Source organism: Miscanthus floridulus, chromosome 15, assembly GCF_019320115.1.
Source record: "Miscanthus floridulus cultivar M001 chromosome 15, ASM1932011v1, whole genome shotgun sequence".
NCBI classification, from domain to species: domain Eukaryota; kingdom Viridiplantae; phylum Streptophyta; class Magnoliopsida; order Poales; family Poaceae; genus Miscanthus; species Miscanthus floridulus.
In genome coordinates, this window is record NC_089594.1 from 1,729,722 (window position 1) to 1,749,043 (window position 19,322).

General features: G+C 46.7%; 1 pseudogene; it reads right to left on the minus strand.

Annotated features, from left to right (window-relative positions):
- Positions 1-18,403: 18,403 nt before the first annotated feature.
- On the minus strand, positions 18,404-19,006 carry LOC136509454 (E3 ubiquitin-protein ligase RDUF2-like; annotated as a pseudogene).
- Positions 19,007-19,322: the final 316 nt, after the last annotated feature.

The window sequence follows — 19,322 nt, forward strand, 5'->3', positions numbered from 1 at the left end:
TGGGTTGCATTTATCATCTACCCTCAGGATGGCAGGGCCTGCGTATTTGATTCGTTGACAGTGCTAAACTTAAAAGGGTACAAGGCCTTTGAAGATTGCCTCAGAGTGTAACTGACTGAACTGTCTTCTCATATGCATTCTAATGCCCTGCCTAATACTAGTACATTTCGTATATCGCTTATAAGGAGTATGTGAAGGATCCTGAATGCTATGATCGAAGAACAGAGAAATTTAAGGCTAAGCATAAGAACCGCATCAAAATCAGACGCAACTTTCCGGTAAGTATTTGAAAGGTTTAATTGTGCTTTCCGTTCATATGCGTTCTAATGCCTGTGTTGTAATGCTTGTGTATCGATCATGCAGTGTGCCAAACAACCGGTAGGATCACGAACCTGTGGCTTCTACGCCTGTGAGTTCCTGAGGGTGTGCAAGCAGTACAACAGCGGTTGGAGGATGCTCAAGAATGGATTGAACTGGTCGAGAGACATGCAGAGCACCCAACACAGCTTCAAGCAGACAAAGGCAGACATATGTAAGTTTGTCTTAGACAAATGCGTGCTTGAAGGGGGCACGTTCTTCAATGAGAATAGCCCGCTAGCGATTTTACCGGAGTACAAGAGGCTGAGGAAATAGCCCACGATGATGCGTCCGCAGGATTACACCTTAGCGCATGTATAACGACTTTAATATGTAAATGTAATGAATTAACGATAACAAGAACGACTAAGTGAATGTATGTATATGTATATTATCTCATGTGTAATGCCTGCATACTTTTTAAGTTTAATCTGTGAAATCTGGATATGATTTGAATTTGAATTTATATGCCTGCTGTATTTTTTTTAATTCAGGAAATAATTTACCGAGGCGGGCAAATAATAAAGCCCGCCACGGCTAATCAATATAACCACGGCGGGCCACAAAAGGTGTCCGCCGCGGTAATATAATTTACCGCGGCGGGCGGTGTAACGTGCCCGCCGTGGTAAAAGTATATTTACCGCAGCAGGCACGTTACACAGCCCGCCGCGGTAAATCGGTTAACCGCGGCGGGCAAAGCCGCCCGCCGCGGTTAAGCCACGATTTACCGTGGCCTCTAGGCCGCGGCGGACGGCTTTGCCCGCCGCGGGAAACCGAAAACGCCCGCCTCTAGTAAAGTTTGTGTAGTAGTGAAACCGGGACTGAAGGGGTTTCCCAACCGGGAGTACAGCCACTTTCTGTACTAGTGTGATCTAAAAATAGTGGCTCGGGATTTGATTCGGGCGAACCTCCTAGCTTAGGCGGCGGTAGGTGGCGACCATGACCACCATCCTTGACACCCTAACTCATAGCCAAAACCTATCTACAAAACGCAATTAGTCTTCATTGCCTTCTGTACTTCTCAATATCCTTGGATCTGAAATAGTCGCTGGAGATTCGAGTCCGGCGAACCTCCAGGCGGCGGTGGCGGTGGCGGTGGCGGTGGCGGCGGTAGGGGCGATGGAGTGTCGAAGAAAAAAAGAATCGCCACCCCATGATCGGGAGTAGCATTCCTTCACATATTTTTGCACGTGGATGTCTCTGTTTTTACATGCACAAATAAATTAGGATTTAGGATAGGGATCTAATAGAGAAAGTTTTTTTCATCCTACAAAAAAATCAAGATTGGGAGTGGCTTTACAAAGCTGTCTCCCAAATCATGACCCCTAATTTTTATTCAGGAGCCTCACCTATGTTGGGGTGTCTATTTTTATTCAGGAACTTCACAAGTGCATGCAAAGGATAAATACCAAATCCAGGAGATATCCTCTGGAAAGGAAAGAAGATGAGGGCGCGTCTTTTCCCAATCCCAACGTCCTTAATCTGTCTAAAAATTTCTAGAAAGTTATTTATTTTTGGACCAAGGGAGTACATGGTTCATATACGTGCATGCTCAGCGTTTGTTTGTATCTAGGCTTGGCAGGTGCCTTTAAAATGTTCAAAAAGATGTTGACGATGATTGAAGGGTGATGCTCCAACGGTGGTCATTGGTGTCGCGAAGTTTCTGACATATTTTAAGCGCCAGGAATAAGTCAAGCAGGTGAAATTTGATGGCAGTTACCTCATGTGGCAACTTTTCCAATATAGAAGATGAAAAATGGCTAGGCTGTTGTAGATCTCTTCCCTTTTGAGGAGTTTTGTATTTTACATCTCTACCCCTATAATACACCACTTCAAATTATCCTACAGCCAACAAACAAATCTCACATCTACAGTCACGACCTAAACTACGTTCACCCCACAAAACGCACACAGAAAAAGATAACATTAAAAACGTACGCACCAAACTAACTCTCACTCATTCTCTCTCCTTACTCAACCATATCCTACAGCCAATATTCTTTGGATCTCCCACCCCCCATCTCCCCACTTCACCGCTCCACCCCACCCACGCGCGCAGACGCCGGTGCCTTCTCTTGCTTTTTCGTTCCCCCTTCAACCAGAAGAAGACCGACGCCCTCGCCGCTGCCACCAAAATCGCACGCGAGCCCAAGAGATCCCCAAACCCTACCTACACTCGCCCGCCGGTCAGCGCACTCGGGGATCCTCGAATCGAGCAGGTTGACGGAGGAAGAAGGGAGACTCGAAGATGTTCCGCAACCAGTACGACACCGACGTGACCACATGGAGCCCCTAGGGGCGGCTGTTCCAGGTGGAGTACGCCATGGAGGCCGTCAAGCAGGGATCCGCCTGCATCGGGCTCTGTTCCCGCACCCACGCCGTCCTCGCCGCCGTCAACAAGCCTGCCTCTGAGCTCTCCTCCTACCAGCGGAAGGTGTTCCGCGTCGCTGAGCACGCCGGGGTCGCGCTCGCTGGCCTCACCGCCGACGGACGCGTCCTCTCGCGCTTCCTCCGCAACGAGTGCATCAACCACTCCTTTGTCTACGAGGCGCCGCTCCCCATCTCTAGGCTCGCGCTCAAGCTCGCCGACAAGGCGCAGGTCCGTACGTCTCCTTTCGCATCTCAGACTCCCCTTCCCCCCCTCCCGTGATCCCGATCTCCTCTCTTACGAGCCCGCGGGCAGAGTGGAACATTAGAATTCCCTTGGTTTGAGTCGTTGTACGAGTCAGGATTTGTGCTTCAGTTCGGTGATTGTTTGTCTGATCTGCGATTGGAGTCTGGCCGTTTAGGGTGTTCTGCTGATGCGATTTATTAGAATTTTACGGTAATATATAGTTTTCCTACTGGCTTGCCCTTAGTCCGCACTGTTATACTGAAGGTCTCCGTCCTCCACAAGTCTGAAGTCTGAACTTCTCTCTCCTAATCTTCACCTGATGTAGTTGACATGTTATTCTGATTGTAGTTGATAAGAACCGGTGTTCTACTGTCCGAGAGCAAAACTAATATTTTCTTTCTATCAGCTCAGCCCCACAGATACAACTACCACCTTCTTTGTCAACGATAACTGAACAAGGACAAATCTCAGTTCGAGAAACAATGCTTAGTTGCTTACTCATGTTTCACATTCAAGTCTCCCTACTGTTGTTGCACCTACAAAGGTAACTGTTCGTATTTGTTTAGTTAATTTTTTGGTGTGTATAAAGAGATCTTGTAAATGATTGCCAAATCAAGCACAAACACCCTCGCCCCTCAAGTATGTTGTTCTCATTATCTTCATACTTCCTGTAAAACTGCTATCATGTCATGGAAATTGTAGTGTTCTAGCTAACAATGAATCCAAAATATATATTCTTCAAATCCAAAATAGACACATGGTAAGGATAAACACAAACTTTCTTTTAGTGTACTTTGCTTTATACAACATTTTAGTACTATACAGAAATTTAGTAGCTAACCACTGCAATTTAATGTGGGCGCTATGCTATTATAATGATGTTTTACACCATATTTTTGAGCTTATTCCTATGGAAGTCCATGATTGGAAAAACTGTACGAAGTCTTTAAAAACAGATTTGAAGTCTGGTATGGGGATGTGAGAAGTAGGAGAGAAATAGGAAGATGTTGTAAGAAGACGGACTCTGATGATGGTAACGCAAGCTGAACATACATGATTCGATCAGAGCTCAGCGAGTTGTTTGGTGTGGGATATGGAGATGTTAGCTCTTAACTTTACAAATGTTTATGTACTTCATACCACTTGAGTTTTTAATGTCATGTAGCCTATTGTATAGCAGCTTTAGAGCTTTGGAGTATGAGTCAAAATGAGGAGGAATGAAATTATGTTCGTTACAATAGAATACGATGATATTGTAATCTTATTATAGACACACATTCTCTTTTTTTATATACTTTTGAAAAATGTGATTTTATAAATAATAATAAAAATTATTTTATTTAAAATTATGTGTAATGTGTTACCGTGTAAAACCAAAAAGGCGTGAGTGCCAAAGGTCAACATGTTCTATTTAAAGCTCGAAGGAATGAAAAGAAAAATACAAATTGTTTTTTTTGTGTGTCAAAAATCACTTATTTTCAATTACTACTCCCAAGCAAGAAGCATCTCTATTGTCTTTGTTTGCAGATATACTCCGACTATCTGTAGAATTTGGTGTGGTCACCGGTGGTTCTGTGTGGTATGATGCCCCATCAGATCCTGTGAAGCTTCTGATGCAGGACACAAGAGCACTCATGAATTTTCTTTTTCCCCCTTGGAGACTTGGTTTACAGACTAAATTACTGAATTGGAGATTGCAGCATGACTACTGCAATTATATTGAACTATGGAAAAAAACATTTGTTGTTTTCATGTACGTCTCAAAGATAAATTCGTTGCGTTAGCACGGGTATTATATTAGTAATGGCAAAAGTATGACTCGAACAGTTGATGCATGCGATCCGATTATTACGTACGGCAACTAACACCGGTACAATCTAGGCGCCGACCGATCGATCGAGCAAGAGGATGATGCCTCGGCCATGCATCGGATCCATCGCACCCGGCCTTATTGCATGCATTGTCCGAGTCCAACACGCAAGCAAGCAGCCACCGCCATCGCGCGCCTATATATCTATCTCTTCTGCCCAGAGCCGATCGACGATCCATCCACCACTTGTCTTACCGGTTACCGCACGCACCGCCGGGTCACTATACTACCTACCACCGCCCACCGGTGGATCCAGCGAGCAGATCAAGATGGAAGAAGAACAAGCGCACTACACACGACACAGGCGAGGCCCATACATGGACAGCCGCCTCTGGTTGCATGCGCCGAGGAGGAGGACTACTGCCATCATCATCTGATTCTGATGAACCACCCACAGAAATGATCCCGATCCCCGTAGACGACTTGACCTTGTCCCCCAATGTTCATGATGATGCTTATAACTATGATGAAGGATATCAACGTTTAAGAGCAACTTAACCTCCTTTCTCCTAACTCGACTTCGTCGTTCCCCATTCCGATCCGAGTGACCCCAGCCCCACACCACCAAGGCAAGCGTGCTTGCATCGCCGCCTCTAGCAGGGCCATCCTTCGTCTCAAAGAAGTGGTGCTCAACAAGGACGACGATGACTCATCGGACGACGACTGTCACATCTGCCTCAAGGTGTTGGCCGATGCCGACCGATATCAGGAGGACGACGCAGTTAGTGTAGAGCCGACCACGTCGACGCTTCGAGCCATGCCCTGCTCCCACGTCTTCCACCAGCACTGTATCTTACAGTGGCTCTGAGCCACGTGTTTGACATATATGGAGACACACAGCAAGTATTCTAGTTGCAGTTCAAGTGCCTTAGGGTAGAAGGTATGCAGAGCCAATGAGCACATAAAAAATAGATTCAGCATATGCCTAATTTTAGGACAATGTCTTAAATCATATCTGGTCTTACTTTGGGCTAAATCATAAAAGCACATACATACAGATATTTGCAGAACAAGGAACCAGGTCTGTTAAAATATAAAGTGAATTGCTCCTCTTTTCTATTAGTTTAAGCTTTCGGTAATCCTCCTGTCGACACAGAATTTTCGTCCCGTGCCGAGGACACACGCAGCAAGCCGGAAGGGTCCGCTCGATCGAGCAGATCCGCCTATCTTTAGCGCGGGGATGGTCGATCCTGCGCAATCCTCCCGAGGCGTGCCAGTCAATTTGACCCTGCAATTGACAAGGAGAGAAAGTTCAACAGTAATTAAGGGCGGAACTTGCCGGTGTTGCTAGACAGTCCCGAATGTACGGCTATGAGAGCCGATATGAAATGAGATCGACTAAATAGTCGATTCCAGCATACTCATGAGAATAGATCAGTTAAAGCTTATGGGGTTATGTAAGAAGAATAGGTTATCATTCAGGATAAACATCATTGTTTGAGCAAACATGAATCAATGGCAATAAGATATCAACGATAATTAGTTTATGTCAAGCCAATGATTACAAGTAACCGAACCCCTTTTTATGTAGAGAAACGATTCAACACCACTTAACCGTTTAATAAAGATAAATCTAATGCACATGTTAGATCTCGTCTATCACCATGACCAGTGGGGCATGAGGCAGAATCATGCAGACCGCTGAAATAACAACACACTCGACGACCTTAACTCATTACTAATATCAGTGGGGCATGAGGCAGAATCATGCAGGCCGTAATACAATAATAAGATCATGGGGCTCACATATCTTTCAACCTATCTTTACTTCAACGGTCTTGTGATGCGAACTGTTCGTGAGAGCACTCGATATCGGCTAAAACAGCCGATTCAGGCATAACGCACGGTTAAAGTCATGCCTTACCAGGAATAGATCTACTAAATAACGATCTCCACTCCACGGTGCTAACAGTGGGGTGTGAGGCAGAATCACACAGGCTATGATAATGGGCCGTGGAACCGTTCTCGCTAGCCAATAGATCTGCTCGAGACGCAACATGCCTTAACCGCACGTTATGCACGATTAAGATTGATATAAAATAGCCGATAAAACGTAACTCATCGTTGAAGGTGTAGATTAGATCAGTTTTAGGTCAGCAAACGATGGGTCAAATAAGATGTAAGGCCAATTTAAATCAATCTCAATCGGGCAGAGTAATATTGCTGTAATTAGATAAGTAATGAAAGCAATAAGCAATATCGGTAACTTAATGAATCTACCACAGACTGTCATTCTAAGGTAGAGCCGATAACTTGACCTTGATCTAATTCAAGCAGTGGGGTGTGAGGCAGAATCACACAGGCCATACTTGAATTAAACAAGAATCGATAACTAGCTTATACCAGAGCCGCAGTGGGGGTCGAACGGATCGATGTAGCCATACGAACAGAGGCATAAACTATGACGGTACTTACAGACAAGCAGTGGAGGTTGACAGGATCGATGAAGCCGTACTCGCTGAAGAACTCACCGAGATCTACTCTACTCCTACTCCTAAGGAGTGGCCAGAACCAAAAAAGTAATTGACTTGTATTTGGATTGGTTGATGTCTCTTACAATAACCGGGGTTTGGTATTTATACCCGGAGTCTAAACACGAAACCTACTCGATCACGATTCGTTACAATCCTAGGTATAAAGGAAACATTCCTAATTTAAGATAACTTGGACTTTAATCTTTCTCTTTTTGAGAGTCCATCACATTCCATCCTGGCGCTGATCATAGCCTTTGTCCTTATCTGCTGGCGTCATATGAAGAAAGTCGATTCTAATTCTTGCATCCGAATCGGCTAGTTCCGATTTGCACGTGATTGATTCCTTGATGACATGATCTTGGGAACTTTTGAGTCACTGCGACTTTCTTTCCAAATTTCGGTGTAAACATATGGCCCCCAATTTTGGGATAAAAGAAATTTTATTCCAAAATTACCATGTCTGTGCTCCCGATACTTCCGCAGTCACGGGTAAAGAATCTTGAGCTGGGGTCTACTGTTTGTCGCCGCCTATGTCAGCTCATGAGCCCATGCTTCAAAAACTTTTACGGAGCATTATTGCTTCACGGGCCTTTGGATTCATCTTACAGGCCGGCTATAAAATGTCTGACCCTGGCGAGAGCAAATTCAACAATTCAGCCATGTTTCCCTTCTATCTGCCTCCTCGGGTGTTCCCAACTCTACTAGATCCTCCATGGTCTATCTTTTTCCTATGCAGATCCTGACCAGTTAGAAGAATTCTTGTGCATAGGGTGATTGTGTCGCTCATTCTAGCGCCTTGGCGAGCAAGAGGATCAGCTATTGCGGTTAGAAGGATTCTTGTGATATCACCTGAGTCCTCTCTCCATGCTCGCAAAGCGGTCCTAGTGTCTGCAAGGGCTAAAATGTGTGGACACCTTCCCCTTGTTTGTTCCACTGAACGCCCACCGGGAAAGCCATAGGCTTCTTCCCCATAGTTTTTCGATTTACCGAGAAATCGGCTGAGCACATGCTGGGCGGGCGATTTTCCCTCTTCTCGGGTACAACGGGCCAATGTCGATTCGTTTCACGATGACCTTCGGCCTTGCATTGCTTGGGCTCCCTTCAATCCAAAGAAGCCTTGATAGGTTGATCTCTGGTCAATGTAAAATCTTTGAATTCGTTTCTCGATATTTTGTAATTTGGGGAAGCAATAGGTCCGAATCTGTTATCTCTTCGTTATCCGTCCCTTGAATTCCTGGAGTGTCGTTCTGCTTCCGTTTCCGATTTACACCCTTGGCGAAGTCTATCTTTCCGCATCCCAGGGCTATATATACGGGGCATGGTTGTGGATCTAACAACAACCCACTCTGCCTCAAACCTTCTGCATCCTTATACAGTTCCTGCTCTTCCATAGGTTTGAGATTATGGAGAATGGCAAGATGCCTGCTGCGGAGGGCCTCGATGTATCTGTATCACCGTGCCAGCGCATCCATCGTCAAGAGGGTGCATCTTGTGATGCCCTCACTACCGCGGGGAATAGGGCCGATTCCGTTCAGCCTTTGGGGACCTCTTCGTCAATAGCTCGTCGCCAGTTCCTTTGTTGTCAGAGGAGGCAGATTGACGACGACGATCTGCTTGCCTCCATCGATCGGCATGGCCAGAGCCTCGCTGAAGCCTCTCCCTCGCTGAATCGGCCATGGCCATGGTTAGATGTCGATCACCTCCCGAGGTCGATTCAATGGAGGATAGGTTGGCCAAGGCCGAGGCCAGAATTACGGGTAAGATACATGTCATATCCTCTTCTCTCTTTTAGTTTCATCTTCAAGGCTCTGATCATCTCCCCATTGAATCTTTTAGATCTATCCGCCCAACTGGAGAGTCTTTGATCAGCTGCGGATCATGCGATGGAATTTGTCAATGCCAGGGGCGCCGTTCCGGTGGTTCATTTCCATGACATCCTGAATCGTGTCAGGGAGGCCGCCCTTCGTGGCGTTCGTCATGGCGCTGCCACAGCGTTGGCTACCGCCCAAGCCCGTTCGGGCCATAATCTTCAGCTTCTTCCCCATGGTTTACTCATGCCCGCGGGAGCTGATGCCATTCGACTAGAAATACCGAGAGCGACCCATGATGTCCCAGACTTGAGATCCGCATGTCAACGCGTATCTTGTGTAGAACCGATCATATTCTCCGTTGTTTACTCATGCCTCCTCCTTCGGCTAAAGAGCCGATTTGATACAGTCGATCCAGGCCTCTAGTTCAATCAAGTCTGAAAACACGACTTTTATTAAGAGAACCCTTCGATTTCCTGTCTTTTAGTTGCTCAGCGCCGTATTCCCATCAGCATTAGTGAAGTGGCGCTTCACCTTTCATTAATTGTTGTTGCCTTTTACACGTCCCGAGGCGTCCGCCCCTTCGCTTCAGGTCTTCAAATACCGGCTGGTGGTTTCGGCCTCGAATACATCCCCATTCGCAACTGTTCCTTCGTTCTTCTCCGCCTACCGAAGTCCTGCAGTAGTTTTTCCTTTTCTCTTTCGTAGATCCAATCATCCTTCGTGGCCGGCGAAGACAGTCAAGGCAAGCGCGTGGCGGAGGAAATCCCGGATGGGAACATGCCAATGAACCAGCGTCTCCGACGCATGAGGTGAGATTGACATTTCCTGTTTGTGATGATGAACAGTTCTGACTCGCCTATAGGTTTGTTGTGAATGACAGTCTCCGTCATTTTCCCAGGGCCAACGGGCCTTCTGACGCCGCATCTTCCATTCCAGCTTCGTCGTCGTATTCTTCTGACTCCTACAATGGAGACGACGCCCGGCGCTACCTCCATGAGTGGAGGATGGATCAGAATCGCTATTCCGAGGTGACTTGGGAGAATGGCTAACTGGAAATTCACCTTGGGGTCTCTCAGGTCGCCCTTCGCACGGCCGAGGAGGAGGCCAGTGCCGTCTGAGCGCGGCTAGCTGAGTCTAATGCCACGGTGGTGGGTAAGATAAATTCCAGGAACGCTTCATTCCGATTTGCATTATATTTGTCTTGATAGTTCTTTGTTCCTGTGACGGCTAGCCCTGTCGATGCAGTTGGAGTCTCTCCAACTGGCGGCGAACGCAGCCGCGGACGCCGTCAATGCACGTGGTTCCCCTATTGACGCTCGTCTCCAAGATGTCCCGGCCCGCGTTCAGGAGATCGCCCTCCACGGTGTTCGTTATGGTGCGGTGGTGGCGCTGACCGTGGCGCAAGTCCAAACTAGATACGAGCTCTACGCCATGGAGACTAGTTTCCCAATGGGTGATGGCCCTGAGGAGCATGAAGACCTGCTTGAAGAATTCACCATGGCCGCGGAGGCCATAGTAGACATCACATCCGCTGTAGATGTGGTGAACAAGGTCTTTGATTAGTTTGTACTTAGGGTAATCCTGATGAACAAAGACCCCTGTTCCTCCATGAACACGCCTCAATGTAGTGTCCTTGTGTATGATTGTTTTTGCTTTTGTTTTTGCTCTATAGGCGATACATATCGTATCGGCTTTTATTGTCTTTGAAGATTTTCATTTTTTTGAACTAGAGGCGATACCCTTCTGGTACCGGCTATTAGATCCGAGAATGAATCAACTATCAAATGTTGACCGGGTGTCAGGATAATGCACCACATAACCTTTCATATCAAAAGTCGAACGAGTAATCAACCCAGGTCGAACATCCTATTAAGTGAAACATAACTTCTTCACGTTCATTAACTCTGAATTTACCATCTCATTTAGCATTCATACGTCGGCCTAAACCTTAGAACTAATGTTTGTTTTCCTTTATTCCAATGGCCGACGTGAAGCTCTAACTTTTCTGCTAGAATAAACTCTCAGAGCCGATCGCTTGCATCGGCTGTTGACTTTCATTGCTGATCTTAATGAAGCCTCCTTCCCATGACTTGCCAGAAAAACATTCGAAGTCTCCTAGTTCCCAAAAGACTGGATCGTCTGTTGTGATGCTTACGGACTCATCAGCATGAACCAGTTCGACATCATCTCTATGCCATTGAATCAAACACTAATGCATGGTCGATGGTATACAACAATTCGCATGAATCCAATCACGGCCGAGGAGCAAACTGTACGATCCTTTTCCATCAATGACGAAGAATGTGGTGAGCAGAGTCTTGCTTCTGATTGTTAGTTCAACATTTATTGCCCCCCTGGTCTTAGATGTGTTACCTCCAAAGTCCTTAAGCATCATGTCAATCTTTATCAGATCCTCTGGTCCCTTGCCAAGCTTACGAAAAGTAGTGTAAGGCATAAGATTGACGGAAGCACCTCCGTCCACCAACATTTTGTTCATCGGCTTTCCATCAACAAGACCTTTCATATATAACGCTTTCAAGTACCGATGCTTGACTAGTCTATCAAATATTGCTTGCTGCACGACCGTCAACTTAGCAACTATCTCTTCATACTCTGATTCATCGAAATTCGAATAAACTTCTTGATTTGCCGGAGCTCTGAATTCTGATGGCAACAGAAAAGTCATTTGGATATTAGCCGATGGTTGCTTTCTATCGGCTATTTGCTTGGTACGCCACACTAGAGTTTTACCTGGGTGCCTGAGCCTGTTCCATCTCTTTGTTCCTTAGGCGCTGCACCCTCCTCTTTTGGCTTCTTGTCAAACCTCCTGGGCACCAATGGTCTTCCTGCCACGTATATCTTCTTTCAGTGCCTTCCCCTTCATGATCAACCCATTCATGATCAATGATTCTTTTCCCTAAGCCAATCATGAACATTTTTATTTTTTAAGCACCGATCCATGTTATTATGATGATGTGCATCTTGAGTATGGATAGACCGGCGGTTGGTTTGAGACTGCCTATATCCCCAATATTGATTGCTACATTCTAGGACAAGTCATGTCTAGGTAGGCAATTTCAAACCTTCATTCCAGCAATGTCTAAAGAAGGGACAATTCCAATGTAATTCAGCTTGTTCCCTTTCACACCTCTCTTCTTTCAATTGATGCTGGTATGCTTGATCTTTTAACCAACGCTGATAATCCTTTTTCCTTCTGCCGCTGCCATTTATCTAACAGAATCCGAGATGTGACTCGCGGCTTTGTCGTCTCTGCCTTTGACGTCTTCCCCTGCTCGTATCGGCTCTTTTGTTCGGCACGATGTCTTCTAATCTCTCTGTACTCGTCAGCCGATATTTGCATATTGGGATCAACTGTTCCAGCTCCTCTTGATTTGGTCGATGTTAAGACCTTGGTTTTTTCCTTAAACAACCCAGCATCAACCATGTTCTGATCTCCTGGGAAAGGATTATCATCGACTTTCATCTTCCGAGGCGTATCGAATTTGAGCCTCCCTTGCTGAATAGCTCTCTGTATATGCTGCCTGAAGATTCTGCATTCATTAGTGCAATGAGAAGTAGCGTTATGGATTTTGTAGAACTTCTTATTCTTCAACTGATCAGGGGGCAACATGACATGACCATCGGGCAACTTGATCTGCCCCTTCTCAAGCAGGAAATCGAAGAGCTTGTCCGATTTGGTGACATCAACATGCCTTAACCGCACGTTATGCACGATTAAGATTGATATAAAATAGCCGATAAAACGTAACTCATCGTTTGAGGTGTAGATTAGATCAGTTTCAGGTCAGCAAACGATGGGTCAAATAAGATGTAAGGCCAATTTAAATCAATCTCAATCGGGCAGAGTAATATTGTTGTAATTAGATAAGTAATGAAAGCAATAAGCAATATCGATAACTTAATGAATCTACCACAGACAGCCATTCTAAGGTAGAGCCGATAACTTGACCTTGATCTAATTCAAGCAGTGGGGTGTGAGGCAGAATCACACAGGCCATACTTGAATTAAACAAGAATCGATAACTAGCTTATACTAGAGCCACAGTGGGGGTCGACCGGATCGATGCAGCCATACGAATAGAGGCATAAACCATGACGATACTTACAGACAAGCAGTGGAGGTCGATAGGATCGATGCAGTCGTACTCGCTGAAGAACTCGCCGAGATCTACTCTACTCCTACTCCTAAGGGGTGGACAGAGCCAAAAAAGTAATTGACTTGTATTTGGATTGGTTGATGTCTCTTACAATAACCGGAGTTTGGTATTTATCCCCGGAGTCTAAACACGAAACCTACTCGATCACGATTCGTTACAATCCTAGGTATAAAGGAAACATTCCTAATTTAAGATAACTTGGACTCTAATCTTTCCCTTTTTGAGAGTCCAACACATTTTGTCCTGGCGCTGATCGTAGCCTTTGTCCTTATCTGCTGGCGTCATCTGAAGAAAGCCGATTCTAATTCTTGCATCCAAATCGGCTAGTTCCGATTTGCACATGATTGATTCCTTGATGACATGATCTTGGGAACTTTTGAGTCACTGCAACTTTCTTTCCAAATTTCGGTGTAAACATATGCCCCCCAATTTTGGGATAAAAGAAATTTTATTCCAAAATTATCATGTCTGTGCTCCCGATAGGTCCGCAATCACGGGTAAAGAATCTTGAGCTGGGGTCTACTGTTTGTCGCCGCCTATGTCAGCTCATGAGCCCATGCTTCAAAAACTTTTACGGAGCATTATTGCTTCATGGGCCTTTGGATTCATCTTCCAAGCCGGCTATAAAATGTCAGACCCTGGCGAGAGCAAATTCAACAATTCAGCCATGTTTCCCTTCTATCTGCCTCCTCGGGTGTTCCCAACTCTACTAGATCCTCCATGGTCTATCTTTTTCCTATGCAGATCCTGACCAGTTAGAAGAATTCTTGTGCATAGGGTGATTGTGTCGCTCATTCTAGCGCCTTGTCGAGCAAGAGGATCAGCTATTGCAGTTAGAAGGATTCTTGTGATATCACCTGAGTCTTCTCTCCATGCTCGCAAAGCGGTCCTAGTGTCTGCAAGGGCTAAAATGTGTGGACACCTTCCCCTTGTTTGTTCAACTGAACGCCCACCGGGAAAGCCATAGGCTTCTTCCCCATAGTTTTTCGATTTACCGAGAAATCAGCTGAGCACATGATGGGCGGGCGATTTTCCCTCTTCTCGGGTACAACGGGCCAATGTCGATTCGTTTCACGATGATCTTCGGCCTTGCAGGGCTCGGGCTCCCTTGAATCCAAAGAAGCCTTGATAGGTTGATCTCTGGTCAATGTAAAATCTTCGAATTCGTTTCTCGATATTTTGTAATTTGGGGAAGCAATAGGTCCGAATCTGTTATCTCTTCGTTATCCGTCCCTTGAATTCCTGGAGTGCCGTTCTGCTTCCGTTTCCGATTTACACCCTTGGCGAAGTCTATCTTTCCGCATCCCACAGCTATATATACGGGCCATGGTTGTGGATCTAACAACAACCCACTCTGCCTCAAACCTTCTGCATCCTTATACAAGCTCGTCGCCAGTTCCTTTGTTGTCAGAGGAGGCAGATTGACGACGATGATCTGCTTGCCTCCATCGATCGGAATGGCCAGAGCCTCGCTGAATGCCTCTCCCTCGCTGAATCGGCCCTGGCCATGGTTAGATGTTGATCACCTCCCGAGGTTGATTCAGTGGAGGATAGGTTGGCCAAGGCTGAGGCCAGAATTACGGGTAAGATACATGTCATATCCTCTTCTCTCTTTTAGTTTCATCTTCAAGGCTCTGATCATCTCCCCTTTGAATCTTTTAGATCTATCCGCCCAACTGGAGAGTCTTTGATCAGCTGCGGATCATGCGATGGAATTTGTCAATGCCAGGGGCGCCGTTCCGGTGGTTCATTTCCATGACATCCTGAATCGTGTCAGGGAGGCCGCCCTTCGTGGCGTTCGTCATGGCGCTGCCACAGCGTTGGCTACCGCCCAAGCCCGTTCGGGCCATAATCTTCAGCTTCTTCCCCATGGTTTACTCATGCCCGCGTTAGGGCAATATTCCTTCAAATATTCCCCATTCGATTGCTCTGTCGAATCCTTCTTTTCCTCCCAGTGTCTCCAAAATGTACCAAGCGCGCAATGCCTGAGCCGATAAGGTTTCTCCTGATTAGGTGACCATACTGGCTATCTCGCCTTTTGGTCATCATAAGTATGTCTTCGAGAGTATCTCTAGATCAGCCGGAGAAGTCAATAGCCCGCGGGAGCTGATGCCATTCGACTAGAAATACCGAGAGCGACCCATGATGTCCAAGACTTGAGATCCGCATGTCAACGCGTATCTTGTGTAGAACTGATCATATTCTTCCGTTGTTTACTCACGCCTCCTCCTTCGGCTAAAGAGCCGATTTGATACAGCCGATCCAGACCTCTAGTTCAATCAAGTCTGAAAACACGGCTTTTATTAAGAGAACCCTTCGATTTCCTGTCTTTCAGTTGCTCAGCGCCGTATTCCCATCAGGCATTAGTGAAGTGGTGCTTCGCCTTCAATTAATTGCTTGTTGCCTTTTACACGTCCCGAGGCGTCCGCCCCTTCGCTTCAGGTCTTCAAATACCGGCTGGTGGTTTCGGCCTCGAATACATCCCCATTCGCAACTGATCCTTCGTTCTTCTCTACCTGCCGAAGTCCTGCAGTGGTTTTTCCTTTTCTCTTTCATAGATCCAATCATCCTTCACATTCAGTCCTAGGTATAAATGAAACATTCCTAATTTATGATAACTTGGACTCTAATCTTTCCCTTTTTGAGAATCCATCACATTCTGTCCTAGCGCTGATCGCAGCCTTTGTCCTTATCTGCTGGCACCATCTGAAGAAAGCCGATTCTAATTCTTGCATCCGAATCGGCTAGTTCTGATTTGCACGTGATTGATTCCTTGATGACATGATCTTGGCAGCTTTTGAGTCACTACGACTTTCTTTCCAAATTTCGGTGTAAACACCTCCTTATAGCTCGGGTTGCCCGCTCGCTCTATGCGCTGCGTGCCCCCCACTCGCGGAATGGACCCTGCCCTTGCCCAAACCACCCCGCCCGCTCGCTCTGGTCCGCGGGACAGACCCCGCCCTCGCCCGCGCCGCCCTCGCTTGCACTGCGCGAGCCCGCTTGCGCCCTCTTCGCCGCCCACCCACGCCATGTACTCCCGCCTAGACTTGCGCCTCCCGTCGTGGCCACGCTCCATCTGCCTGCCCCGGCCCCAGCCGAGGTCCATGCCACCAACGTGCTCCACAACGACGCCCTCCACGCCACTCCACGGCATCGAGCTCCGCATCGATGAGCCTCCATTCGTCCAAACAACTACTAGATGCTACGCTGAAAGCGTATGTTGCAAGCGTATGTTTCATGCGTTTCAAATGTTTCAGAAGTATGTTGCAAGTGTTGTATATCGATGTTGCAAAAGTAGATCGGGATGGTGCACATGTTATAATGGCTATACACGTATGTTTCAAGTGTATGTTCTAAATGTTTCATCTGTTCCAGACGAATGTTGCAAGTGTTTTATCTGGATGTTGTAAAAGTAGATCTAAATGTTGCATATACATGCATGTTGCGAGCATATGTTTTAAGTGTTTTCAGGTGTTTCATATGTAAGTTTGCAAGTGTTTCATCTGGATGTTGCATATGTTTGCAATGGTTTTAAATATTTTTAGGCGTTTTCGTAAGTGTTTCATACGCTTGTTTCGAGTGTTTCATCTGTCTTCCTTTATATGTTGCAACTGTTGCATCTGAGTATTTCAAAAGTAGATCGGGTGTTCCACATGGGATACGCGTGGGAAGCGGCTGGCGGCGCAGGACGATGTCAGGAGTGGTGTGGGCAACGTCCGGGGCGGCACGGGCCCACTGCTGATGCGCTCGCTCGCTTGCCCGATGCGCTAGGAGCTCGCTCGCTCCCTGTGCGGGCAGCATCCGCTGGACGCTAGCGCCCGGATCGGACGTCCAGGAGCTAGCAAGTCTGTTAAGCTTTTGGGTTGAACTAGTTGGTGCATGCAATTTATAAGTCAAATTTGGCATATATCAGGGCTAGAGATATTGAATTCCAATCCTGGCTAGAGCAATTATATAAAATAATTGTTGCTTGTTCCTATTCCATTGTAAGGCCTAAGGGGAGCCTCCATGTAAGGGGCAATTCATTAGTCCACCTCTCTTTTATATCAGCTTAAGTTTTTGGATGAACTGATTGATGCAAGGAACTCAATAAAATCTTGACACTCCCCTGCGTGGACTATCTTATGTCTGCTGTCTCCTCATCCTGCAATCGCTCTCAACCATGCTGGATAAAATTTCCACGGGGTAGTGCAGCTAGATGGTGCCGGTCAAGGGACAAGGGAAACATGTAATTAACATGAATTAGGAAGAGATAACCCAACAATAGAAAAAACGGGCCAAAGCCCATAATAATCTACAAAATAATTAATTCGAACTTTAGAAAGGAAAAGGTACTCACTGTACAAGTACTTTATAGTTTTTGAGTGAGTAAATAAAATCATGAAAATGCTATAAATAAAATAGTACTTCTTATGGCGTGTATTGTGGGAGTGACGTCAGGCTGTGGAGTGGCAGGTTGAATGGGTGAGACTAACTATGTTTTGGTCCACTTGCATCAACGAGCCTGGACAAACACACCCTTTGTTTGTTTGCTTGTACTTGGTATGGATCCTACCTTTCTACACTCACAGCTGTATTTTCACGAAGTCCGATGCTGCAGTATGCAACCCGAGCCCGGAAGAAACGAAGGTGAGTTTCGTTTCTTGGATGCAGCCTTTCCTTTGCTCTGAGGTCCGTGCGAGCCTGGCCCATGGTGTTGTCCACAAGATCAAACACGCTATCTACACGCCCATGGTGTTGTCTTTCCTTCGTTCCACAACCAGTCAACCTCCACTATGCTGCAAGGTCACCACTCACCGCCGATTCTCGTGCTTGTCAATAGAAGGTGCATGTGCTCTCCACATACAATTGCTTATACTATAGCAGAGTATCTTTACAAGGATTGAAACATGAAACCGCATATATCAAGCAGTACCACATGCGTACGTATTTATGATTATATGTATGTTACAGATCACAGCTTGCATTGCATTGGACCTAAGGTAGCTAGGTAGGTACAAGAGAACGAGATGCTACTGGGTCGTCATATATGTTTCATAATCTATATTAGATATATGATGATGTGAAAATATCATCGGATCTTTCGTAGTCGTCGAACCCTAGCTAGGATATGATGCCTCCGTGCGTCTTGTTGCATGCTCCCGTTCCTCCTAGTCATCCCCCTCCTCCTCGTCATCGTCATCCGTGGTGGGCAGCCGGTGGCGGCAGAGAGGGCAGGCGGCGCTGCGGCGGAGCCACTGGAAGATGCAGTGCTGGTGGAAGGTGTGGGAGCAGGGCATGGCGCGGAGCCTTGTCATGTTCTCTACACCAGCTGCTGTTGGCTCCTCCTTGTCCTGATCTGCAGGATCAGCCAAAGGCTTAAGGCAGATGGCACAGTCGTCGTCGTCGTCCGTGGTGGTGACCTCCTTGAGCCCCAGGATGGCCTTGCTGGAGGCAGGGATGCGAGCACGCTTACTGATGGGACTGCGCTGGCGCCGGCTGGCAGAACCAGAGATAGCGGTTTGGAGGGACGATGGGGGTGGCGATGGAGATCGATGTCGAGATCCGACTAGTAGTAGAGCAGAAAATGACCTCCTTCTCCGAGAGGCTTCATGGTAATATGTACTACCAGGACGATAGGGGGCCAAGGCCAAGTCCACGGGATCAATGCTGTCTAGGTCATCTTCAAGCCACCATCTCGGTGCTCCAGGCACATAGCTCATCTCTCCCCAATGCAAGTGGATCCGATCCACCGACGGCCGGTATGTAAGCACGGTGGCGCGACAAGAGCTGAGCACGCAGCGGTGGATCGATCGATCGGGGCTGGCAAGCTAGGCAAATACGTACAGCGAGCGAGCAGCAATGCAAAGGGCCGGCCGGCCGGGGCTGCTCAAAACCTTTGTTACTGGCTCGATCAATATATATAATGGAAGAAACACAAGAAGGCCGGGGTTGTTGGAAGGGGAAGGTGGTGGCTGCCTCTTCCGATTCCGATACACCAACGAATAATCGGACGATCAATCGTTGCCGCCTTGCCGT